This window comes from Aethalodelphis obliquidens, unplaced genomic scaffold, assembly GCF_003676395.1.
Source record: "Aethalodelphis obliquidens isolate GAN/ISIS:26980383/991018 unplaced genomic scaffold, ASM367639v1 scaffold3, whole genome shotgun sequence".
Lineage (NCBI taxonomy): Eukaryota > Metazoa > Chordata > Mammalia > Artiodactyla > Delphinidae > Aethalodelphis > Aethalodelphis obliquidens.
Window position 1 is genome coordinate 69,585,812 of NW_020837947.1, and position 23,844 is coordinate 69,609,655.

General features: G+C 44.2%; 1 non-coding gene across 1 annotated transcript; it reads right to left on the reverse strand.

The window, feature by feature from the left end:
- Positions 1-20,299: 20,299 nt before the first annotated feature.
- On the reverse strand, positions 20,300-20,406 carry LOC113613251 (U6 spliceosomal RNA). Its single transcript, XR_003430137.1, has one exon. It is a non-coding gene; the product is annotated as a U6 spliceosomal RNA (small nuclear RNA).
- Positions 20,407-23,844: the final 3,438 nt, after the last annotated feature.

Below are 23,844 nucleotides of genomic sequence, written 5' to 3' on the forward strand. Positions count from 1 at the left end.
GAGAAATGGAAATAAAACCAAAAATAAACAAATGGGACCTAATGAAACTTCAAAGCTTTTACACAGAAAGGAAACCATAAAGAAGAGGAAAAGACAACCCTCAGAATGGGAGAAAATATTTGCAAATGAAGCAACTGACCAAGGATTAATCTCCAAAATTTACAAGCAACTCATGCAGCTCAATATCAAAAAGCAAACAACCCGATCCAACAATGGGCAGAAGACCTAAAAAGACATTTCTCCAAAGAAGATATACAGACAGCCAACAAACACATGAAAGAATGCTCAACATCATTAATCATTAGAGAAATGGAAATCAGAACTACAACGAGGTATCACCTCACACCAGTCAGAATGGCCATCATCAAAAAATCTAAAAACAATAAATGCTGGAGAGGGTGTGGAGAAAAGGGAACCCTCTTGCACTGTTGGTGGGAATGTAAATTGATACAGCCACTATGGAGAACTGTATGGAGGTTCCTTAGAAAACTAAAAATAGAACTACCATGTGACCCAGCAATCCCACTACTGGGCATATACCCTGAGAAAACCATAATTCAAAAAGTGTCATGTACCAAAATGTTCACTGTAGCTCTATTTACTATAGCCAGGACATGGAAGCAACCTAAGTGTCCATCGACAGATGAATGGATAAAGAAGATGTGGCACATATAAACAATGGGATATTACTCAGCCATAAAAAGAAATGAAATTGTGTTATTTGTAGTGAGGTGGATGGACCTAAAGTCTGTCATACAGAGTGAAGTAAGTCAGAAAGAGAGAAACAAATACCGTATGCTAACACATATATATGGAATCTAAAACAAAACAAGAAAACAAAATGGTCGTTGAAGAACCTAGGGGCAAGATGGGAATAAAGACACAGAGCTACTAGAGAATGGACTTGAGGATAAATGGAGCGGGGGGAAGGGTAAGCTGGGACAAAGTGAGAGAGTGGCCTGGACATATATACACTACCAAACTTAAAATAGGTAGCTAGTGAGAAGCAGCCACATAGCACAGGGAGATCAGCTCGGTGCTCTGTGACCACCTAGAAGTGTGGGATAGGGAGGGTGGGAAGGAGGGAGATGCAAGAGGGAAGAGATAAGGGGACATATTTATGTGTATAACTGATTCACTTTGTTATAAAGCAGAAACGAACACACCATTGTAATGCAATTGTACTCTAATAAAGATGTTTAAAAAAAAAGTAAAATCCAAAGTTAATGTTATTTTTAAAAATTAAAAAAGTTAACTTTATCTATAGACCTCAAAAACTGTTTGCTGAATGAGAAAATAGAGTAATATGATTTTAATGCAAATAAAAATATCAATTGGCTAGAAAAAAAAAGATTGCTTTGGCTACTCTGGGTCTTCTGTGTTTCCATATAAATTGTGAAATTTTTTGTTCTAGTTCTGTGAAAAATGCCATTGCTGGATTGATAGGGACTGCATTGAATCTGTAGATTGCTTTGGGTAGTATAGTCATTTTCACAATGTTGATTCATCCAATTCAAGAACATGGTATATCTCTCTATCTATTTGTATCATCTTTAATTACTTCATCAGTGTCTTATAGTTTACTGCATACAGGTCTTTTGTCTCCTTAGGTAGGCTTATTCTTAGGTATTTTATTCTTTTTGTTGCAATGGTAAATAGGAGGGTTTCCTTAATTTCTCTTTCAGACTTTTCATCAGTGTATAGCAATGCTAGAGATTTCTGTGCATTAATTTTGTATCCTGCTACTTCACCAAATTCATTGATTAGCTCTAGTAGTCTTCTGGTAGCATCTTTAGGATTATCTATGTATAGTATCATGTCATCTGCAAACAGTGACAGCTTTATTTCTTCTTTTCCGATTTGGATTCATTTTATTTCTTTCTTCTGTGATTGCTGTGGCTAAAACTTCCAAAACTACGTTAAATAATAGTGGTGAGAGTGGGCAACCTTGTTTTGTTCCTGATCCTAGAGGAAATGGCTTCAGTTTTTCACCATTGATCATGATGTTGGCTGTGGGTTTGTCATATATGGCCTTTATTATGTTGAGGTAAGTTCCCTCTATGCCTACTTTCTGGAGGGTTTTCATCATAAATGGGTATTGAATTTTGTAAAAAGCTTTTTCTGCATCTATTGAGATGATCATATGGTTTTTATCCTTCAATTTGTTAATATGTTGTAACACATTGATTGATTTGTGTATATTGAAGAATCCTTGCATTCCTGGGATAAAGCACAATTGATCATGATGTATGATCATTTTAATGTGCTGTTGGATTCTGTTTGCTAGTATTTTGTTGAGGATTTTTGCATCTATGTTCATCAGTGATATTGGCCCGTAGTTTTCTTTCTTTGTGACATCTTTGTCTGGTTTTGGTGTCAGGGTGATGGTGGTCTCGTAGAATGAGTTTGGGAGTGTTCCTCACTCTATTTTTTGGAATAGTTTGAGAAGGATAGGTGTTAACTCTCCACTAAATGTTTATAGAATTCGCCTGTGGAGCTATCTGGTCCTTGGCTTTTGTTTGTTGGAAGATTTTTAATCACAGTCTCAATTTCAGTGCTTGTGATTGGTCAGTTTATATTTTCTATTTCTTCTTGGTTCGGTCTTGTAAGGTTGTGCTTTTCAAAGAATTTGTCCATTTCTTCCAGGTTGTCCATTTTATTGGCATATAGTGGCTTGTAGTAATCTCTCATGATCCTTTGTATTTCTGCAGTGTCAGTTGTTACTTCTCCTTTTTCATTTCTAATTCTATTGATTTGAGTCTTCTCCCTTTTTTCCTTGGTGAGTCTGGCTAATGGTTTATCAAATTTGTTTATCTTCTCAAAGAACCAGCTTTTAGTTTTATTGCTATTGTTTCCTTCATTTCTTTTTCATTTATTTCCGATCTGATCTTTATGATTTCTTTCCTTGTGTTAACTTTGGGGTTTTTTTGCTCTTCTCTCTCTAATTGCTTTAGGTGTAAGGTTAGGTTGTTTATTTGAGATGTTTCTTGAGGTAGGATTGTATTGCTATAAACTTCCCTCTTAGAACTGCTTTTGCTGCATCCCATAGGTTTTGGGTCATTGTGTTTTCATTGTCATTTGTTTCCAGGTATTTTTTGATATCCTCTTTGATTTCTTCAGTGATCTCTTGGTTATTAAGTAGTGTATTGTTTAGCTTCCTTGTGTTTGTATTTTTTACAGATTTTTTCCTGTAATTGATATCTAGTCTCATAGCTTTGTGGTCAGAAAAGATACTTGATAGTATCTCAATTTTCTTAAATTGACTAAAGTTTGATTTGTGTCCCAAGTTACGATCCATCTTTGAGAATGTTCCAAGAGCACTTGAAAAGAATGTGTATTCTGTTGTTTTTGAATGGAATGACCTATAATTATCAATTAAGTCCGTCTTGTTTAATATATCATTTAAAGCTTGTGTTTCCTTATTTATTTTCATTTTGGATGATCTGTCCATTGGTGAAAGTGGGGTGTTAAAGTCCCCTACTATGATTGTGTTACTGTTGATTTCCCCTTTTTTGCTGATAGTATTAGCCTTATGTATTGTGGTGCTCCTATGTTGGATGTATAGATATTTACAATTGTTATATCTTCTTCTTGGGTTGATCCCTTGATCATTATGTAGTGTCCTTCTTTGTATCTTGTAATAGTCTTTGTTTTAAAGTCTATTTTGTCTGATATGAGAATTGCTACTCCAGCTTTCTGTTGATTTCCATTTGCATGGAATATCTTTTTCCATCCCCTCACTTTCAGTCTGTATGTGTCCCTAGATCTGAAGTGGTTCCCTTGTAGACAGCATATATATGGGTCTTGTTTTTGTATCCATTCAGCCAGTCTATGTCTTTTGGTTGGAGCATTTAACTCTTTTACATTTAAGGTAATTACCGACATGTATGTTCCTATTACCATTTTGTTAATTGTTTTGGGTTTGTTTTTGTAGGTCTTTTCCTTCTCTTGTGTTTCCTGCCTAGAGAAGTTCCTTTAGCATTTGTTGTAAAGCTGGTTTGGTGGTGCTGAATTCTCTTAGCTTTTGCTTGTCTGTAAAGGTTTTAATTTCTCCATCAAATCTGAATGAGATCCTTGCTGGGTAGAGTAATCTCAGTTGTAGTTTTTTTCCTTTCATCACTTTCTTCTGACACTCCCTTCTGACTTGCAGAGTTTCTGCTGAAAGATCAGCTGTTAACCTCGTGAGGATTCCCTTGTATGTTATTTGTTGTTTTTCCCTTGCTGTTTTTAATATTTTTTCTTTGTATTTAATTTTTCATAGTTTGATTAATATGTGTCTTGGCCTGTTTCTCCTTGGATTTATCCTGTATGGGACTCTCTGTGCTTCCTGGACTTGATTAACTATTTCCTTACCCATATTAGGGAAGTCTTCAGTTATAATTTCTTCAAATATTTTCTCAGTCCCTTTCTTTTTCTTTTCTTCTTCTGGGAGCCCTACAATTCGAATGTTCATGCATTTAATGTTGTCCCAGAGGTCTCTGAGACTGTCCTCAATTCTTTTCATTCTTTTTTCTTTATTCTGCTCTGCAGTAGTTATTTCCACTATTTTATCTTCCAGGTCACTTATCCGTTCTTCTGCCTCAGTTATTCTGCTACTGATTTCTTCTAGAGAATTTTAAATTTCTTTTTGTGTTGTTCATCATTGTTTGTTTGCTCTTTAGTTCTTCTGGGTCCTTGTTAAATGTCTCTTTACTTTCTCCATTCTATTTCCAAGATTTTGGATCATCTTTACTATCATTATTCTGAATTCTTTTTCAGGTAGACTGCCTATTTCCTCTTCATTTGTTTGGTCTGGAGGGTTTTCACCTTGCTCCTTCATCAGCTGTGTGTTTCTCTGCCTCTCATTTTGCTTAACTTACTGTGTTTGGGGTCTCCTTTCTTTAGGCTGCAGGTTTGTAGTTCACATTATTTTTGATGTCTGTCCTCAGTGGCTAAGGTTGGTTCAGTGGACTGTGTAGGCTTCCTGGTGGAGGGGACTAGTGCCTGTGTTCTGGTGGATGAGGCTGGACCTTGTCTTTCTGTTGGGCAGGACTGTGTCCGGTGGTGTGTTCTGGGGTGTCTGTGACCTTATTAGGAATTTAGGCAGGCTTTCTGCTAATGGGTGGGGTTGTGTTCCTGTCTTGCTAGTTTTTTGCATAGGGTGTCCACCACTGTAGCTTGCTGGTCGTTGAGTGGAGCTGGGTCTTAGTGTTGAGATGGAGATCTGTGGGAGATCTTTTGTGATTTGATATTTCATGGATCCAGGATGTCTCTGGTGGACCAGTGTCCTGAACTCAGCTCTGCCACCTCAGAGGCACAGGCCTGACACCAGGCCGGACCACCAAGACCCTGTTAGCTACATGTCTGAGAAGTAAAGGGAGAAAAAAAGAAAGATTGAAAAAAATAAAATAGAATAAAGTTATTAAAAATAAAAAAATTAAAAAGTAATAAAAAAGAAGAAAAGAAAGAAGAGAGCAACAAAACCAAAAAACAAATCCACCAATGATAACCAGTGCTAGAAACTATACTAAGAAAAACAAAAAAGCAAACAGGCAGAACCCAGCACAAATGGTAAAAGCAAAACTGTACAGACAAAATCACACACGGAAGCATACACATACACACTCACAAAAAGAGAAAAAGGAAAAAAATATATATATATCATTGCTCCTGATGTCTACTGCCTCAATTTTGGGATGATTTGTTGTCTATTCAGGTATTCCACAGATGCAGGGTACAAGTTGATTGTGGCGATTTAATCCGCTGCTCCTGAGGCTGCTGGGAGAGATTTCCTTTCTCTTCTTTGTTTGCACAGCTCTTGGGGTTCAGTTTTGGATTTGGCCCCGCCTCTGCATGTAGGTCGCCTGAGGGTGTCTCTTCCCGCCCAGACAGGACGGGGCTAAAGGAGCGGCTGATTAGGGGGCTGTGGCTCACCCAGGCTGGGGGGAGGGAGGGGTACGGATGCAGGGTGCATCTGCAGCCGCAGAAGCCAGCATGAGGTTGCAGTAGCCTGATGCACGCTATGTGTTCTCCTGGGGAAGTTGTCCCTGGATCATGGGACCCTGACAGTGGTGGGCATCACAGGCCCCCAGAAGGGAGGTGTGGATAGTGACCTGTGCTCGCACACAGGCTTCTTGGTGGCGGCTGCAGCAGCCTTAACATCTCATGCCCGTCTCTGGGGTCCGTGCTGATAGCCGCAGCTCGCGCCAGTCTCTGGAGCTCGTTTAGGCGGTTCTCTGAATCCCCTCTCCTCCCGCACCTGGAAACAATGGTCTCTTGCCTCTTAGGCAGGTCCAGACTTCTTCCCGGACTCCCTACCGGCTAGCTGTGGCGCACTAACCCCTTCAGGCTGTGTTCATGCTGCCAACCCCAGTCCTCTCCCTGGGATCTGACCTCCGAAGCCCGAGCCTCAGCTCGCAGCCCCGCCCGCCCCGGCGGGTGAGCAGACAAGCCTCTCGGGCTGGTGAGTGCTGGTCGGCACCGATCCTCTGTGCGGGAATCTCTCTGCTTTGTCCTCCACACCCCGTTGCTGTGCTCTCCTCCGCAGCTCCGAAGCTTCCCTCCCTCCGCCACCTGCAGTCTCTGCCCACGAAGGGGCTTCCTAGGGTGTGGAAACCTTTCCTCCTTCACAGCTCCTTCCCACTGGTGCAGGTTCTATCCCTATTCTTTTGTCTTTGTTTTTCTTTTTTCTTTTGCCCTACCCAGGTATGTGGGGAGTTTCTTGCCTTTTGGGAGGTCTGAGGTCTTCTGCCAGCGTTCAGTAGGTGTTCTGGAGGAGTTGTTCCACGTGTAGATGTATTTCTGATGTATTTGTGGGGAGGAAGGTGATCTCCACGTCCTACTCTTCCACCATCTTGAAGGTCTCTTTCTCTTGTATTCTTTGAAGTTCCCGTAGTTTTATGTGTTTTCACCTCATTGGAGGTGCACTGAAGAGCTGAGAAAATGTGATAAAGTTACTGACCACAAACTGACAGCCTAAAGTTTGGAAACAAGCAAACAATTTGTCATTGGAAGATCTGTTGCTCTTGGACAAAAGTCAGAGTGAGTGTGAACTGTGAGGGAGATGAGCTAGTTGGCTGCAGAGAGGCGGGTAGCAGAGGGCATGGTTTTCTGTCTTTGTATGGGAATATCATTTGCATGTTTTAATGGGGTTTCCAGATCATTGATGAGAAAATGGAGATCTGCACAGAGTAGGGAGGGTTGCAATGGAACATCTGAACTCCCTTTATTTTCCCTGGAGCCAGATCAACACCAGGTTGCTCCCACCCACACCTCTCCATGTCAAGCAGGAGACATTGATGTCTGGACAGGCATGTTTCCAAGGATATGGCTCATTCCCTGCTGGGTCCCCGGTGTTTAGTGTAATGCCAGGTACATCAGGGCCACTGTGTACACACTTGTTGAATGAATGAATGTTGAATGAGTTCCTTAGTCTCACAGACGTGCAGGAAAAAGTTTATCAACTCAATATGACAGGTGAAGGATCCTCTCACTTTTCTGCACCTGTTGGGCTAGGAATCCTTGCCCTTAATAAATTTGCTTAGCAGCCCTTGGGAAAGTAACATTGAGTGATGGAAGGAGCATGGAGCTGGGAGTCCACATCCCTGGATCCTAGTGTTGGCTCAGCCATCCCAGGATGTGTGACTCAGAGATTAGATGAGGAACATAGCATCTAGAAACCTTGGTTTCCTCCAAGGAAACATTAAAGAACAGTACCAATTAATAGTTTGTGGAATCCTTGGATTCTCTATTTCTTCCCTGTTCTTTGTGGAGGAAATGGGCCTCACTGGAATTCAGATGCCAGTTTCCCTCTGATAATAAATATTCTGTTTGGTCCACTTCCTTTCATTGTAGTAAAACTAAAATAAATCATTTTGGATTTAAAAATTTTTAAAGATGTGTAATGAGTCAAAAATTCTATATATAATTTATCTTCACAATATGTTGACTTTCTTCTGTGTTTACATATGAAATCTACCACCTTCCAAATGATTACTGCTCCATGAAGCATTCTCTCTTCCTCCTAAGCAGCAGAGACCTCCCCTCAGAGTTTCAGTGGGCATCTGTGCCTTTCCCATGGCACAGATGGTCTACTTCACAGCTCTTTCTATCCTATTCGTCCTTCCGTCACAGATTCTTAGGTATCAAGGACCGGTATCATCGGGTAATCTCCTGAACGTGTCTCTGGTACAGTGCTAATATTTGTTTAATTAAATTTTATGAGCAAATTACTTGAATGCCAATGGATTTCAACTTCATCCTGTGGCCGAGTGTAATGGACTGTTTTGGAGAAGGGGAGTGATATGAGACTACTAGTGTTTTGAAGTTGGTTTGGATAATATTTCAGAGGATGGTTGCAGAGGGAGGGGACTGAGGGAGCAGGGTGCAGGTTGGGGGTGGGTGGGTGACGACAGTGGTCCGGGATGGAGACAACAGATGCTTGAACAAGCATTATGATGTAGAGGAGGACATGGAAACGGGAAATAGTTCATTGATGGAACTGATCAGACTTACAGGCTAATTTAGGCTTATCAGAGACAAAGAGAAGACTGGATGAACCAACTTCTTGTTTAAGAGAGTGAGTGGATGGTGATTTCTTTAACCAGGCGGATGAGCAGATTTGAAGGAGGAGGGAAGTCAATGAGTAGGACAAGCTGTGTTTCAGAGGCCTGTGCTTGGGACCAGAGTGAACTGGTGAGTGTTTTGAGTCTGAGTCCCCTTCCCTAGCATTCATCCAGGGGGTTAGGCTGGCATTTGTGGCTTTAGCAGGGCTAGGGATGGTAGCAAGAGAATCCTTAGAGTCTAGAAATCTAATCTAAATCTAATCTAATCTCTATTTCTAATCCATAGAAATAGGTGTTAGACCAGTGGTGAGAGATGTTATTAATTAAGAATCATGGATCAGGGTTAGGTCATTGTGAGAACAGTGGTCCCAAGTGGGTCATCCAAGCAGTGGTGGCTCTGGGCTGGTAGCAGGAAGCAGAAATCAAAGCCAGGATGGCAGGAGGAAGTAAGGCTGAGTGAGGAAGTGTGGATGGGGCCGAGCAGGACAGACACTATCCAGTGCTGAGCTCAATGCTCCTCAAGGTGGGAAGACTGGGCCTAAGGGGTCCCGACTAGAGTGGAAAGTTTGAGCAGCTTCTTTCAGCAGAACCACGTCTTTCACTGAAAGATCAAATCTGCGCTTGTTTATTTTGCCAGGTTTGCTTACCAACATGCCCTTTTGTAACTCACATCATAGCCTGGACAATTTCCTGCCAAAGATAAACTTGTATCTTCTTTCTGAACAGAGAGGTGTAGGAAAGGAAACTGTCAGGAGATGAGGTTCCCGTCAAATGCAGAGAATGACTTTCTTCACTTGGCAAATGTCTTTTACACTTCATGATCTGGGTGTAGGAATGGGAGAGCCGTTGAATTTCCATTCTACACCACGAACTCTCACTTACCCGCCCATTTGTTCACTTGTTCAAAAAGTATTTGAGGGCCAGGCATGAGCTTAGCACTAGGGATGCAGCAATGAGGAAGACATAAGTAATCCTTCCCTCAAGGAGCCTGGAGAAAAAAATGGGCGATGGCTGAGTGCCGAAAAGGAAAAGTGTAGAGGATGCAGGAGTTTGACAGGTCAGGGATGTCTTCCTGAACAAAAAAGCAGCGTTTAAAAGCCAAGGGCTGCAGGATAAGGAGAAGGAGATGCTAGCCAGGCAAGGGGAGGTGGGGTGGGGAGAGACTGTGGAGGGGGGTGGCTTCAGTGTAGGAAGACCTGAAGGAGGCAAAGAGCAGGGACAATAGAAGAGCTAGAAACGGGGAGATAGGTAAAGCTGCAGAGGTGGGCATGGACCATGTGGGTCTTGTAAATTGTACCAAAAGTTTATTTTTAGATAAAGAACAACTAGGGGCCCATTCATAGTGGCTGGTGGTCCAAAAGGAAGTAATAAGAACTGGGGTCGTTTTCCATGTGGGCTGGGATTGTGGATTGTATTCTCCCAGGTGTGTGATGTCTCATGGCAGGTCCCGGGGGCAATAGTTTCTTTCTTAGAGACAGGGTCATCGTAAACGTGAGGGGGGAAATGTCAGCTGGAAAGGTTTGGAGGCTTTTCTCTAATCTTTTTGGTTAAGTACAGAGTCGTTTTAGTAGTTCCTCTACATTTTAGTGTCAGTCTCATCAAAAACTACAGCTCAAAGTTTATTGTCAACAATCACTTCAATAGAATTGGAAGCATCCCTCCCAAATTGTAGGAAAAAGAACTGCATTGGACCAGTTTCATTAATGTGCATTAAGGTCTGCAGACAGCAGTGCTAGGGTGTCCAGGTGCAGTATGTCACCTGTGTTGTATGGGAAGTTTCTGGACCGAAAATTCCACCCTCCGGAGTCTTCCCTTCCGTGGCCATCCTCTGCAGCCATGCACTTGTAGTTCAGCAGCACACAGCGTGTTACTCATACATCGAAGGGGAAGGTAGGATGTGGGGAGGATGAGTTTCAAAGGTGCTAATATTTAATGAAGCCAAATAATAGAAATTTTGATGCATTAAACACATGGGGACAAATACAGGTTTTCTGGTATTATCATTTCCCAGAACAATACACTTTGTTTTTACAGACCTTTGACACTGAGTTTAACTAAAAATATTATATATTCTATATATTCTTTTGTTCAGTGATACATACTTCTTTTGGGTAGCTCTGTCTGCATTTTGGTGTGTTTTCCCACTTTTTATTTTACTTCTATGATCAATGCTTCTTGCTATATATTTTTTCTTTTTTTTTTTTTTTTTTTTTTTGCGGTACGCGGGCCTCTCACTGTTGTGGCCTCTTCCGTTGCGGAGCACAGGCTCCGGACGCGCAGGCCCAGCGGCCCTGGCTCACGGGCCTAGCCGCTCCGCGGCACGTGGGATCTTCCCAGACCGGGTAATGAACCCGTGTCCCCTGCATCGGCAGGCGGACTCTCAACCACTGCGCCACCAGGGAAGCCCTTCTTGCTATATTTTTAAATTCCATAATTAGGCGTCTTTGTGTTCTCAGTGGGTACAAGCTAGCGGTGCTAGCTCTACAAATTATAAAAGGATGCTCCCTCTAGGTGAATAAAGTACAAAATGATGTCCTTTCCGGTGATAAAGTTACATAAAGGACTCTCTCCTCCAGGCCAAGGTGTAAGGCTTGGCAGCATATAGGCTGGATTTCAGCCCCTACTTGAGCTGCTTGTCCCCTCAGCAGGTACCTTTGTGCAGTGCACCAACTGTGCAACCAGACAAAGTGACCTGTGGTGTTTTTATTGTCTTCATCTTCAGGCTCCTCAGAGTTTATTTCACTCAAAAATATTTATTAGACAAGGCACTATGTTAGCAACTCTGAGGGATGGGAAGATGGGGGGGCTTTCAGGTGCTTCCCTGGAGCAGTTTACAGTCTAGTACTGAAAGTAAGACAAGCACAGACACTAACAACCATATTAATTCTCTTTCTTTATGTATGTATATATTTATATATATATATTTATATGCAATGCTTCATCCTACAGAATGTATGTGAAGCTGCTCACAAGTGCCTCCACAATAAGATGATGTTACATTTAAATTAGGACATTATTAAATTTTAAAAATCCTGATCACATATAAGAAGGGGGAATAACATGAATGGCGACCCTGGAGGTCAACCTAGAGCTTCGAGTTCTGAGTTTCCTGGCATCCAAAGTGAAGAGTGAAACCTGTCCAAGTACATAATTCTCAATATCAAAGATTAAGTCCACCCTGAATTGATCAGGATAGGCCAGGTCATGCTGGCTCCAAATCTCAGAGGCATCCATCACAACAGATACTTATTTCTCATCCCATGACTAGACTGCAGGTAAAGAAGCTCTCCAGGACAAGGCACCATTGTGACTGCAGGGTCCAGGCCACCTTCATCTCGTTGATTTCCACTTCAACCCAAGGCCTCTGTGTTGGCTGTAGGAGGGAGGACGAGAGTGAGTAGAGAACATGTCACTTCTGCTCACAGCTCATTGGCCAGGATGAGTCATATGACCGTGTCAGACTATAAGGGGCCAAGAAATGCAATACTTGGTCAGGTTAGCACCTCTGCCACACACACGGGCCGTGCAACCTTCTCATAAAGTGGAATTCTCCGAGAGCTCTTTCACATGGGACTTTCTTCAAGGCAGAACCTCAGAGGAATAAACATTGTGTTGTGGGAATTCGGAGAGAGAGATGAGGCTCTGTTCATTTACTCAGGGTGATCAGTGGAGACTGCATTGGAGGAGGCTGGAAATAAAGTAGGTTTCAAAGGTTGAAGGCAACTTTGGAAGATGGGAAGGAGATAAGGTAGGAAGGAGGTCATTGCCCAGAGAGAAACGCTGGAAATTCCTCATTCTCTGCTGGGAACATCCAACGGTCTAGTTTACCTGGTGTTTGAGGAGGCGTGGGGGGATCACATGGCATGGGTGGTGGCCGCAGTGCAGAGAGCGGAGGCATTTGTGTTTATTTCAGTAACAGTTTGGTGGCAGGAAGCCCTTGCCGCTACTCTTTTAACGTCTTGTATTCTGTGGAGCTGCTGAGTGCTCTTCAAAAATCTTTAATCACGTTTTAAGGGATTAAAAAACACAGAAATCACACAATTTTTTCCCTCCTCCCTTCAGACACATACCTTAGCAGCAAGAGATATATCCTTAAATATTTCCTCAGGAAAAATTAATGAAGTGCATTAAAACGGACCTTCTTTCAAGCTGTTCCCAACGAACTCATTTCATAGCCTTTATCGTGGCTTCCTTGCCATTGGGGAAATTTATCTAAGTTATTAAAAAAAAAATTCCCTACAATTCTCAGCTGAAAAATTGGCTTCTGTTTTTTCTACAGAGCTAACTCACCTGATTTGTCAGAACAGCTTGAAAATGAAGTGCTAACTGGTGGATTTTATTGAAAGGAAACCAAGTGGAACAACATATGTATTTTCTTAGGAAACTCACAGTCATGTGGTGTTCCTCGGGGTGAATTCTTTGTTATGAATTACAACCTGCTTACTGATGAGTTGTTAATAAAAAGTGGGCCTGCCGGGCCATTATTTTTTTCCACACAGTACACACAGTTTAGTTTTCTTTCTTTCTCTCTCTCTTTTTTTTTTTTAAAGTTTTCATTAATGTACTGAGTGTGAATAAATGTTTCTAATTTTTAATTGTTTGCCCTTCATCTGGACAATAATTTATTGCCAAATCTCACACTTGTCCATTATTAGCAGCCCTCCCCACAGGAGCACGCTTGAATTTTTCTTATCCCCCATCCTTTCTTGCCCCCCTCCCTGCCCGCAACCCACCGCCCTTTTTAAACTGAGGGAATGTGGGACCAGAAAGTTGCAGGATGGCAGGGATCTTGTGCGTGGAGGTCACATCCAAATCTGGGCTCACGGAAAGCTAGAGGTAACCCAAGCGCTCGTGGGTCTGTCCACGTTGCATTGTAAGGCCCACCAGCTGGAGCTGTTCGGAGCTGAGAAAACAAGCTGAGGGAAAACTGTTGAGGCAAACTCGAAACAGATGGTAACCTGAGGTGGCAGGACAACTTTATTTAGCGTGGCAGTTCGACTTTATTTATTTATTTTACACGCGCATCTGGTCGCGCTGGGGCGCCTGTATGCATACTCGTTATTAGACTGTTAATAGTGGATCTGATTTGCCAGGGAATATGAGCAATTAAGTTCACTATGTATTCAAGTCGATTCTTATTTTAGGGGGCCTTTGTGAGGCATGTTAGTGGTTAGGGTTTTATGTGGAAAGGGTGTAGGAGCTGCCCGTTTGAAGCTCTAGTGGTGTGGAAAATGCGTATCTACAAATTAAGGATCTGAAAGTGGCCCCGCCACCGGAGAACACGCCAAGTTGTCCATAAATGGCCAGCAGGATGCTACTGCATTGCTGTGGATGCATTCTTGATTTTAGAAATATTTGGGGTTGCTCCTTTGTGGACAGGTGGACGGCGAGTCCGTCGCTGTTTTCATTGGTGGCGTGAGTACAGGTCTAGGGATGGGTTTGGGATGCTTAATTCATTGGCCCATGTGTCCTTTCTCCATCAATAGCTCCATCAACACTTAAAATTAGAAAAATCATTTTGTGATGGGAGAGAACGCGAGATGGAAACTTTCTTTGGCAAGAACAGAATAAAAAACTCAGACTGTTTTTTTCTTTTAGTTCCTATTGGGTGTAATTCTCACCCTTCTGAATTTGATCTGGGTCTTAAATTTCTAAAAAACTGCAATCACTGTGGTGGTTTCCATTGAGTTGCCAGGGCTCGGTCTTTGGGACAGGTGGGTTCTTGCCTGATTTATAGCTAATTTTGCGGAATTGGGAAGCTTAGCTACTTTGAGTTGTCACCTGGAAATCTGACGAGTCTTATCATTACCCAGCAGATTCAGTTTTTCCAACCGCTGGGGGCTCATTCCCGATGTGTGCAGAGCTCTATCTGCTCTAAATGTACTGGTCATCCTGACCCTTGAATTAAATCCACAAGGAACTTGGTACAGAGGACATTGCATACGTGAGCAAGGCTGCCAGTTATATAGTCGCTGCTCACCTAAGAGCTCCAGAACTTGTCAGTAATGAAAATGTCACTGAAGTAAGATTATCGAAGTGTGTCCTAGTAAGAAGAGTGTGTGTGTGTGTGTGTGTGAACTAGACTCTTTAGGTATGTTATGATGATGTGAAAAGGATAAACACCCTCTGTCTCTCAGCCAATAAGGACACGGCCCTTTTATGAATGAGAGCAGGCACTGCTTTGGTCTGAACTTAAGGGGCGCGGGCTGCCATTGCAAAGCTGGATGCTGCCGGGGAGTAGTAAGGATGACATGCAGGCATGTCACTCCCCTGGGAGTCTGTTTGCCTCTGCTGGTGCCCAGAAGACGGTGCTGTCATCACTAAGCAGGTCCTGCCCCAAGGCAGTATCACAGATGAGTGCCAGTTGGCTACTTGTTCAGCTGTAGATGTGGAATGAGAGAACAGAGACGAGAGACAAAGGAGCTGGGAACTTTCAACCCAGGACATTGATGTCAAAGTGTCATAGAATGTTTTACATCCAGGACAGTAGACATCTACAAAAATTCCATCCATTTTCACTGAGTCAGCATCTGTTTAATCAGACCCACCATAGACGCACTTTCTTTTTCTCTAGACATTAGAGTTCTGAATAAACAAGGACTGTATCATGACTGGTTATGACCAGAATGTCATATTCATTGCAGGAATCATACTCGATGGCTGGTGGGCTGACAAATCTCCCGCATCTCCAAACACTGAAAAGGAAAGAGTTTAGGCTTTGGGGTCCAACTGACTGGCTGTGTGATGATGAATAGATGAATTAACCTCTCTGAGCATCTAGAGAAACTCATCTAAAAATACTCCTGCCCCAGTTCTTGTGAGGATTAAACAAGATAATGAATGGAAAACACATAAAGATAATAAGAACTTAAGCAAACAGGCAAAATAATCAGTTTCTTCCCTCCCTTGTTCTTCTGTGGAAAACACTTGTTAAGGATTTAAGATTAGATCATATTTTATTCTGCTAACGTGTAGCCACATGTGGAGTCTTCATGACTCTTTGAGCCAGATTTAGTCACAACTGGTCAAGGAAGGAGGTTTTCCTCAGCCACCAAAGCATGATGAAGCCTGTTGGAACAGGGATCCATGTACTCTGAAGTCAGCATGTCCTGATAATGAGGTTAAATGAATCCAGCCTTTTTTTTTGCGGTGCTCGGCCTCTCACTGTTGTGGCCTCTCCCGCTGCGGAGCACAGGCTCCGGACGCGCAGGCTCAGCGGCCATGGCTCACGGACCCAGCCGCTCCGCGGCATGTGGGATCCTCCCGGACCGGGGCACGAACCCGTGTCCCCTGCATCGGCAGGCGGACTCTCAACCACTGTGCCAGCAAGGAAGCCCCAGGCTTTTTTAAAATCACAATTCACATGAAAAAATTGAGCAGTAAAATATATATTGCACGCACAGAGATGACTGTTAAAACCTTACATCCCCTTTAAAGACAGAACAACATTACAGATGATAAAGGTCAAGCAAAGAAAGAATCGAAGTAGTGAGAAGCCTTTTGATCAGAGGTTTAAATCCAATGAAGGAGGACCACTTCAATTACCTTTTCTTCTGAGCAAACGGGTGGATTGGTGTCACCTGTGATGCTTCCAACTAAACTTCTGCCTCCTTCAGTCCCTTCCCTGGAGGATAACTTAAAGAGTCTCTGCTTTCTCACTGAAGGCAACCTGCACTGGAAAAATTCTCTGCAGACATAATTATATACATTAACAAAATCCGTGCGTGTGTGTGTGTGTGTGTGTTAAACCACACTTAATTCTTCCCTTTGGCCCTGATTTTTAGGACTCAAGCCCAGAAACAATAAGAGCCTAGCACCTTCCTGTATGATTTCTTTCATCTTGTTTATTTTTTAAAGCTTGTGAAAAAAAATTCCTGATCCCTTGAGTTCAAAGCACTCATATGTCCCCCATCTCCTAAAGGACTTTCTCCAGCCAGGCCTCTTCTTGATTCATTGGGTCAAAGCCTCCTACACAGCCTGCTTGTTTGGCAGTGTGCATCAGCTGGTATCTGGCCCCCTCCTATCACCAGGGACTCTTCAAACCCCATAGTTCTCATCCCATCGGTGACATTCCCTCTCTGGGCAGGATTTTCTCTGTGTGCGCGTGCGTGTGTGAAAATCCAAGTTTTTACTATCTCTCTCATCGTCTCCAGGGGGAGTTCAGGCTTCCTGTTCTGTGTTTTTCACAAGTCTGGATATTTTCAGCTCCCACTATACAACTTTACACATTCCTTCGTCTGGATATCAGCTGTGGATCTGGGAACATAATGACGCATCTGAGTACATTTCTCAGATGAATAAAACTGGTGAAACTCCCAGCGTTTCCATCATGTCTTCACCAAAGGAAACTGCTGCTGTCCTAGGTGTCTGCAGCTTTCCCTCCTTGGTTCTGAGGGGTTGAAGGATGGGATGTGGTGAGGCGATGCACGTAGAATCTCTCAGTAGGGTTGGAAATATTTTCTCTTCATTGAGGGACTACATATTCAGCTCAGTCCTTGGAGTTGGTAAACTGTTGAGGAAAGTTCAGCCGACTTCTAAACTTCGCCTCGGGCCAGCTTTTCTCAAGGTCTGCCCTGCCTGTCATGGTAAATGGCCATGGTTGTCAGTGCCAACGGTACCCTGGGAACAGTTGGCGTATCCTCTCTGTCGTGAAGGTGGGCTGTGATGCAGCCAGACAGCCATCCAGCCAGCAGTGGCCAGGGTCAGTCTGGCGGGTCCACGTTTACTGTTTAGTGTTTAGTGGATCTACAAACACATTGTGAGGAAGAAGAGTGACGGAGAAGGCTCAACACCACCCCCTAGGGCTTGGTGCAAGTTGGAAGTCAGAACAAACCCCGAGGATATAACTGGACGCATTATTTCCAGAGGTCTTTTCAGACCAGGATTTTGCTTCTCTGCCACCCTTCCCCCCAAGAGATTATAAAGACATATGATTTTCTACACACCATGTTTCTTCTCTTGTCTCTATTACAAGTATGACTCCCACTGGGCTTGTTTTACCCTGTTCTTAAAAAATGTTAAAAAAAAATGTTAATACCTAGCAAAATGTTATTTTCAGGGAACTATTATAGAGCAAAATCTAGACGGAATTAATAAACTCTCTGGTATTGGCTGACTTGTGTCTGTTCAAAATCATATGTTGAAATACGCCTAGTACCTCATAATATGACTGTATTTGGACATAGGTCTTTAAAGGAGTAATTAAGGTTAAATGAGGTTGGTGGGATGGGCTCTAATCCAATATGACTGGTGTCTTTACAGGAAGACGAGGTTCAGATACAGACATGCACAGAGGGAAGACCTTGTGAAGACACAGGGAAAGGCCATCTACCAGCCAGGGTGAGAGGCCTGGGAAGAAACTATATCTGCTGACAGCTTGGGACTTCCAGCCTCCAGACGGTGAGAAGTAAATTCCTGTTGTCTAAGCCACCCAGTCTCGGGTACTTTGTTATAACAGCTCTAGCAAACTAATACACTCGCCTTGAGAAAAAAAAATTTTGTTCAAAGGGTGCAAATTTACTGAAAACAAGTATATTGGCCTTGAAAACTCTTGAGTGTTTTTCTTGAAGTTTGTTTCCTCCTGAAGCTGCATTTTACAGGTAACGTATAAACGTGCTAAAATTTCTTGAAAGATTTTTCTTATAAGAGGATCAGCTACGTTCCCCACCAACTTTCTAGCCTATGAATGCACTTAGCAGATTATTTATTTCTTCACTGATAGCGGAAAAATAAGCCTAGACAGAGTGCAGGCAAATGATCATATGCTACAAAGGAATGAATTCAAATCAGTTCATTTTTCAGATATTTCAGGGGTTTAAAAACTGGCTTAGCTTGAAATAAAATCTGCCCCATGAAACATATCTAGAGGAATCATGTTCCCACTCAGACAGCCTTTGTGTGGATCGTCAGTGGGAGTTTTATTCTTGTTTGTCCCCTGCCGTGTCCGACCATTCAGCACAGTCTATGTCATAGTGGGATTGCTTCCCTAGTCTGTGAGTTTCCATGTGGGAAACATCCCAAGACTACTTGTTTTCATTTTTTCCTTCTCTGGGAGAGACTGACAGAGCTAGGAGTTTGTAGAACCTATGCCCCCCCTCCCTTTAAGTTTACTTAGAAAAAGGAATTGACATTGGTTCCAAAGTGTGCCTTGCAAAATGCCCAGGGAACACACACTTCTGCTTGCCTCACACACGGCCAGAGCTCAGGAGGCTTCTCCCACCCCCTGAGTCTCAGCTGGGCAGCAGGGAGACCCTCCATCCCACTGGCAGACCTGTGGTTCCCATGGTCACCCAGAGGATGCAAGAGCAGAGTAGGGACGCATTGCCAAGGCGGCTAAAGGCTCGCGTAGCTGGCTGACGGGCAGGAAGGGCCTTCTCCCTTTCGGTTTGGTTTTATCACATCAGCCTCCTGCCCTCCTGTGGTCCATTAGCTGAGGAAGGGGCGTTGCAATAATGCAGGGGGTGAAGGAAGGGAGTGAGGATAGTTACTATGGAAAGAGGCAAAACCAGATAAGAAAAGGGGACTCTTGGGGTGGAAGAGAAAATGGGCTGGGAAAAAGGACCCTGAATTAGAATTATTTTATGAGAAGTTTTAACCAGTTCCCAGAGGGGAATTCAATTCTGAGACAAGTTCTTATGAAAGGGATTTTCCTTGACCCTCGAAACACATGGGTTTGAACTGTAGGGTCCACTTACACGTGGATTTTTTTCAATAGTAAATACCACAGCCCTACACGATCCCCAGTTGCTTGATTCCCTGGATGTGGAAACCACAGATACGGAGGAACCATGGAAATGGAGGATTCCCAGATATGGAGGAATCGCATATATGGAGGGCTGACTATGATTTTCTGATACTCTGATTTTCAACTGTGCAGAGGGCCCGCACCCCAACCCCGCACTGTGCAGGCTCAACTGTATTAGGAAGCATTCCCAGGGAAAGCCTGTAGGGGGATGGGAAAGCATGAATTCATGATTAGGGAGAGAGGGCAGGCAATGGTGTAGTATTGGGCCAAGTCCCAAGGAGGGAAACCCTATTCCTCCTATATTTCTGTGTAACAAATTGCCCCAAACAACAATAAACTTTTATCACCTCTCAGAGTTTAAGTGGGTCAGGATTTCAGGAGTGGCTTGGCTGGGCAGTGCCGGCTGGTGTGTCCCTGTGGTTGTAGCCACAGTATCAGTCAAGATCTCGGCAGGTTTACCTGGGGCGGGAGGATCATTTGCAAAGCAGCTCACTCACCAGGCTGGAGAGCTGGTGCTGGCTGTTGGTGGGAGGCCTCAGTTCCTCTCCACATGGGCCTCTCCCAGGACTGCTTGAGTGTCCTCCTGCTGTGTGAGTCCCCAGGTGTGTAGCCCAAGAGAGAAAGCCAGGCAGAAGCTATCCATTTCATGACCTAGCCTGGGACCACGACGAGCATCGTTTCCCCCATCTTCTGTTCTGCAGAAGCACTCAGGCTGGCCTTTATTTTATTTTTTATTTTTATTTTTTTTGTGGTACGCGGGCCTCTCACTGTTGTGGCCTCTCCCGCTGCGGAGCACAGGCTCCGGACGCGCAGGCTCAGCGGCCATGGCTCACAGGCCCAGCCGCTCCGCGGCACATGGGATCCTCCCGGACCGGGGCACGAACCCGTGTCCCCTGCATCGGCAGGCGGACTCTCAACCACTGCGCCACCAGGGAAGCCCTGGGCTGGCCTTTATTTAAGGGGAAGGGAATTAGGCTCCACCTTTTTTTTTTTTGCGGTACGCGAGTCTCTCAAAAATATGGAATGCCTCACGATTTTGCGTGTCATCCTTGCGCAGGGGCCATGCTAATCTTCTCTGTATCGTTCCAATTTTAGTATATGTGCTGCCGAAGCGAGCACTGGGCTCGCTTGAAGGGAGGAGGGTCAAAGAATTTGTGGACATTTTAAAACTTTGGCTGTGTCCTGCAGGGAAGCTCTGGAGATAACATAGTTTACCACACACACACACACACACACACACACACACACACCCCGCCCCCAGACTGGTCTCCATCAGGGGCCCCGGGGAGCTGGAATACTTGTTCTCTCCTACCTGCCCATCTTTGGATCCGGGCTGCCTGAAGTGGGAAGGGCTTCAGTTGCCAGGCTCCCAAGGGCGGAGTCTGAGAACAGCCCTTGGAGGAGCGAGGCAGGTGCTGGCTGTGGAGGGTGAACCAGCCCCTTGCCCCGCCCCCATGGCAAGCAGGGCAGAGGGACCTGAGGGATGAGATGCGGCACGCTGACAAGGTCTTCCTTCCCTTTCTTGTGCGATTTCGTCTCTGAGCGGAATTCACTCTTGTCTCAGAGAGCCTGGGAGCAGATGTCGGAAAACTACTTAATGAAATCAAATAGCAAAATAGAACCAGGCAGATGCTTGCCCAAAGAGAAGGGGAAGGAGATGGCTGGACACCAAGGGTTATTAATAGCACTCTGTACTTTGATGGTGTCTTTCATCTGAGTTTCCAAGAGCTGCACGGCCATTTAAGTAATCCAGGGAGTTATTTTCTTGGATAGAACCCTGAAATCCAACAGGTCTTTTGAAAGTTTGGTGCTTTGAATGTTTTACTCTTTCTGGATTGTTCTCGAGGGAGAAATGATTTTGATTTATAAATCATATGGAGGTTTTTAAAAGTCAGTTATTTCTTAAAACAATAGATAGTTGCACTGCCTTTGGCAACATTCTGTGGAATTCACAGGGCCTTCTTCTTCCTTGTCCGTCTCAAAGCTGTCTTCATGAAATTATTTAATTAAGTGATAGAACATTTCTGTTCAGCAGGGAAAACATGTCTAAAGATCCTGTCCGAAATTCGAGTAACCATGGTTCCAGGCTTCTAACCATCTGTTACTCCTTCTTCGTGAGATGCCAAATGACGGGTTGCAGAGGTCTGTTCTGCTCTTCCTCTACTATATACACCTAGAGAGGGAACAGGGCTGCAGCGGTAAGGTGGCCCTGGCATCAAGAACGGGCCATCTCTAAGCTGATATTTGGCTGGTGACTAACTAAGAACGGAGTCTGTGAGCCACTTTGCCTTGGCGGTTCTTCACCAGAGAAGCGAAGCACAGGAGAGAGATCCCACCTGGACGTGGAACCAGAGGAACCAGAAGCGGGTCTCCCACGCGAGCCGATGCCTGCCTTGATTAGAGTCAGCCGGCACCGGGCACACTGCGGCTGCGCGGACCTCCTGTGAGCGCCGGCCTGCCTGTGTGCACGCGTGAGGTGCGACCGGGAAGAGGCTGCGGCTGCATCTCATTAACTTGTCACATCTCTTCCCCCAAAGTGGACGAGCATGTGTTTTGCCTACTGACTGGTCACTGATGGTTTCATCACCAATGGTTTCAGTCCTAGACTGAAAAGGGCTGCCGCATAGCAAAGCCCAGACCAGGAAGAGAAAGAGTCCGCTGCCAGGACTGGAACCACAGCAAAGGATATGTCCCAGAATGGCCCAGGATTCACCTGCCTTCTGCTGCCTGCAGCGCCGGCTGTGTTTCTCCAGCGCTCAGCATGAGAAGCGTCGCTGGGCCTCTCAGGCCTACAGGGTGGACTAATAAGGGATGTGTTTGCAGCTGTCAGGAGGCTGGTTGCTGCTGCTCTACAGATACTCTGGACAGGACATGTTTTCTTTTTCTTTTTTTAAATCGGGAAGCAGGAAGTTTTCCTTTCCTGGCCCTTCCCAAGCCTTTGTAGTTACCAATTATATCCACTAGGTGGCAGCACAGAGCGCACGGCCACAGCTCGCTCTACTCTCCAGCCGGGGTCTGCGTCTTAGCAGGACGGAGAAGTCCAGGATGGCCTCCCACCCGTTTAGCAAGGGTTCATTCTGTCTCTGCCTTTCCTTTGAGAAACGACCATTCAGAGGCTTGTGCCTTTGAAGACTGTTTCAGCAGTGGGTCCAACTTCCTCCCAAATGGCCTACTTCTTTGCGTAAGAAGTGAGAGTATTTTCTGCCCCAGCTTTATTTTGGGATAAGGCAGGCATTTATAATTCCATTTATAATCATGCCACATTACCTTTTATACGATCTGAAAGTGTGTGGAAATGAATGATTCTCTCTGGAGGAAGGGATTCTGTTCATCCGTTGATCATTTCTTTCTTTTGGAGGGTTTGTCCCCCGCCCTTGGTTGAGTCTGGGTCCCCTGGGCTCCAGGACATTTTGCCAAACATGAGGGGAGTGAAAGGGGAGTGGAAGACAAGGTCCTGGCCCTCGAGGGATTGAATGGTTCCTGAGAGCCCTGAGGAACCCAAATAAATACAAGTCCACTTCGTTTGTATTCTGTGAGCTTTGCTCTAGTTTTCTGTCGCATTGCCTTGACACTGAGTTCCAGCGCGCTTCTGGAGGGGCAGTCTGTACAATTTAACGTCAGTTAGTCAGCTCTTCTGGGCAAATTAAAAAACCCAAATGTTGTTGAGTCACTAATTTATTCCTCACCGCTGTGATTCAGAGCTCCTGTCTCATTTCTCCAAGTCTCCCCCATTCCCAAGCCCCATACCCCACCCCTCCCCTGGCTGCAGAGCAGACAGCACTTCCTGTCTCATCTGTGTTCACTGCCCCCATTTCTTTTTTTTTAAATTTTTATTGGAGTATAGTTGATTTACAATGTTGTGTTAGTTTCTGCTGTACAGCAGAGTGACTTAGTTATACATATACACATATCCACTCTTTTTTAGATTCTTTTCCCATATAGGCCATTACAGAGTACTGAGTAGAGTTCCCTGTGCTACACAGTAGGTCCTTATTAGTTATCTATTCTATATATAGTAGTGTGTATATGTCAATCCCAGTCTCCCCATTTATCCCTCCCTTTCCCCCTTACCCGCTGGTAACCATAAATTTGTTTTCTGCATCTGTACCTCTATTTCTGTTCTGTGGATAAGTTCATTTGTACCCTTTTTTTAAATTCCACATATAAGTGATACCGTGTGGTATTTGTCTTTCTCTGTCTGACTTACTTCACTCAGTATGACAATCTCTAGTTGCATCCATGTTGCTGCAAATGGCATTATTTCATTCTTTTTTATGGCTGAGTAAATTCCATTGTACATATGTACCGCATCTTCTTTAGCCATTCCTCTGTTGATGGACATGCCCCCATTTCAACACGCCTTCACTGTTACTGAACACTAAGGCCATCTCCCCCTAACCGTCCAGAGTGAAACAAAAGAAAGGCCAGTTCTGAAGGGGGCAAAGGCAAGGAGCCGAGTCCAAGAAAGGCTGCCTGGGAGCCCATGTCTGGGCTGTTAGCATCCTTTCAATCTTCTTCCTATAAGAGTACCTTGGATTTCTTACGGGGGGACATTAT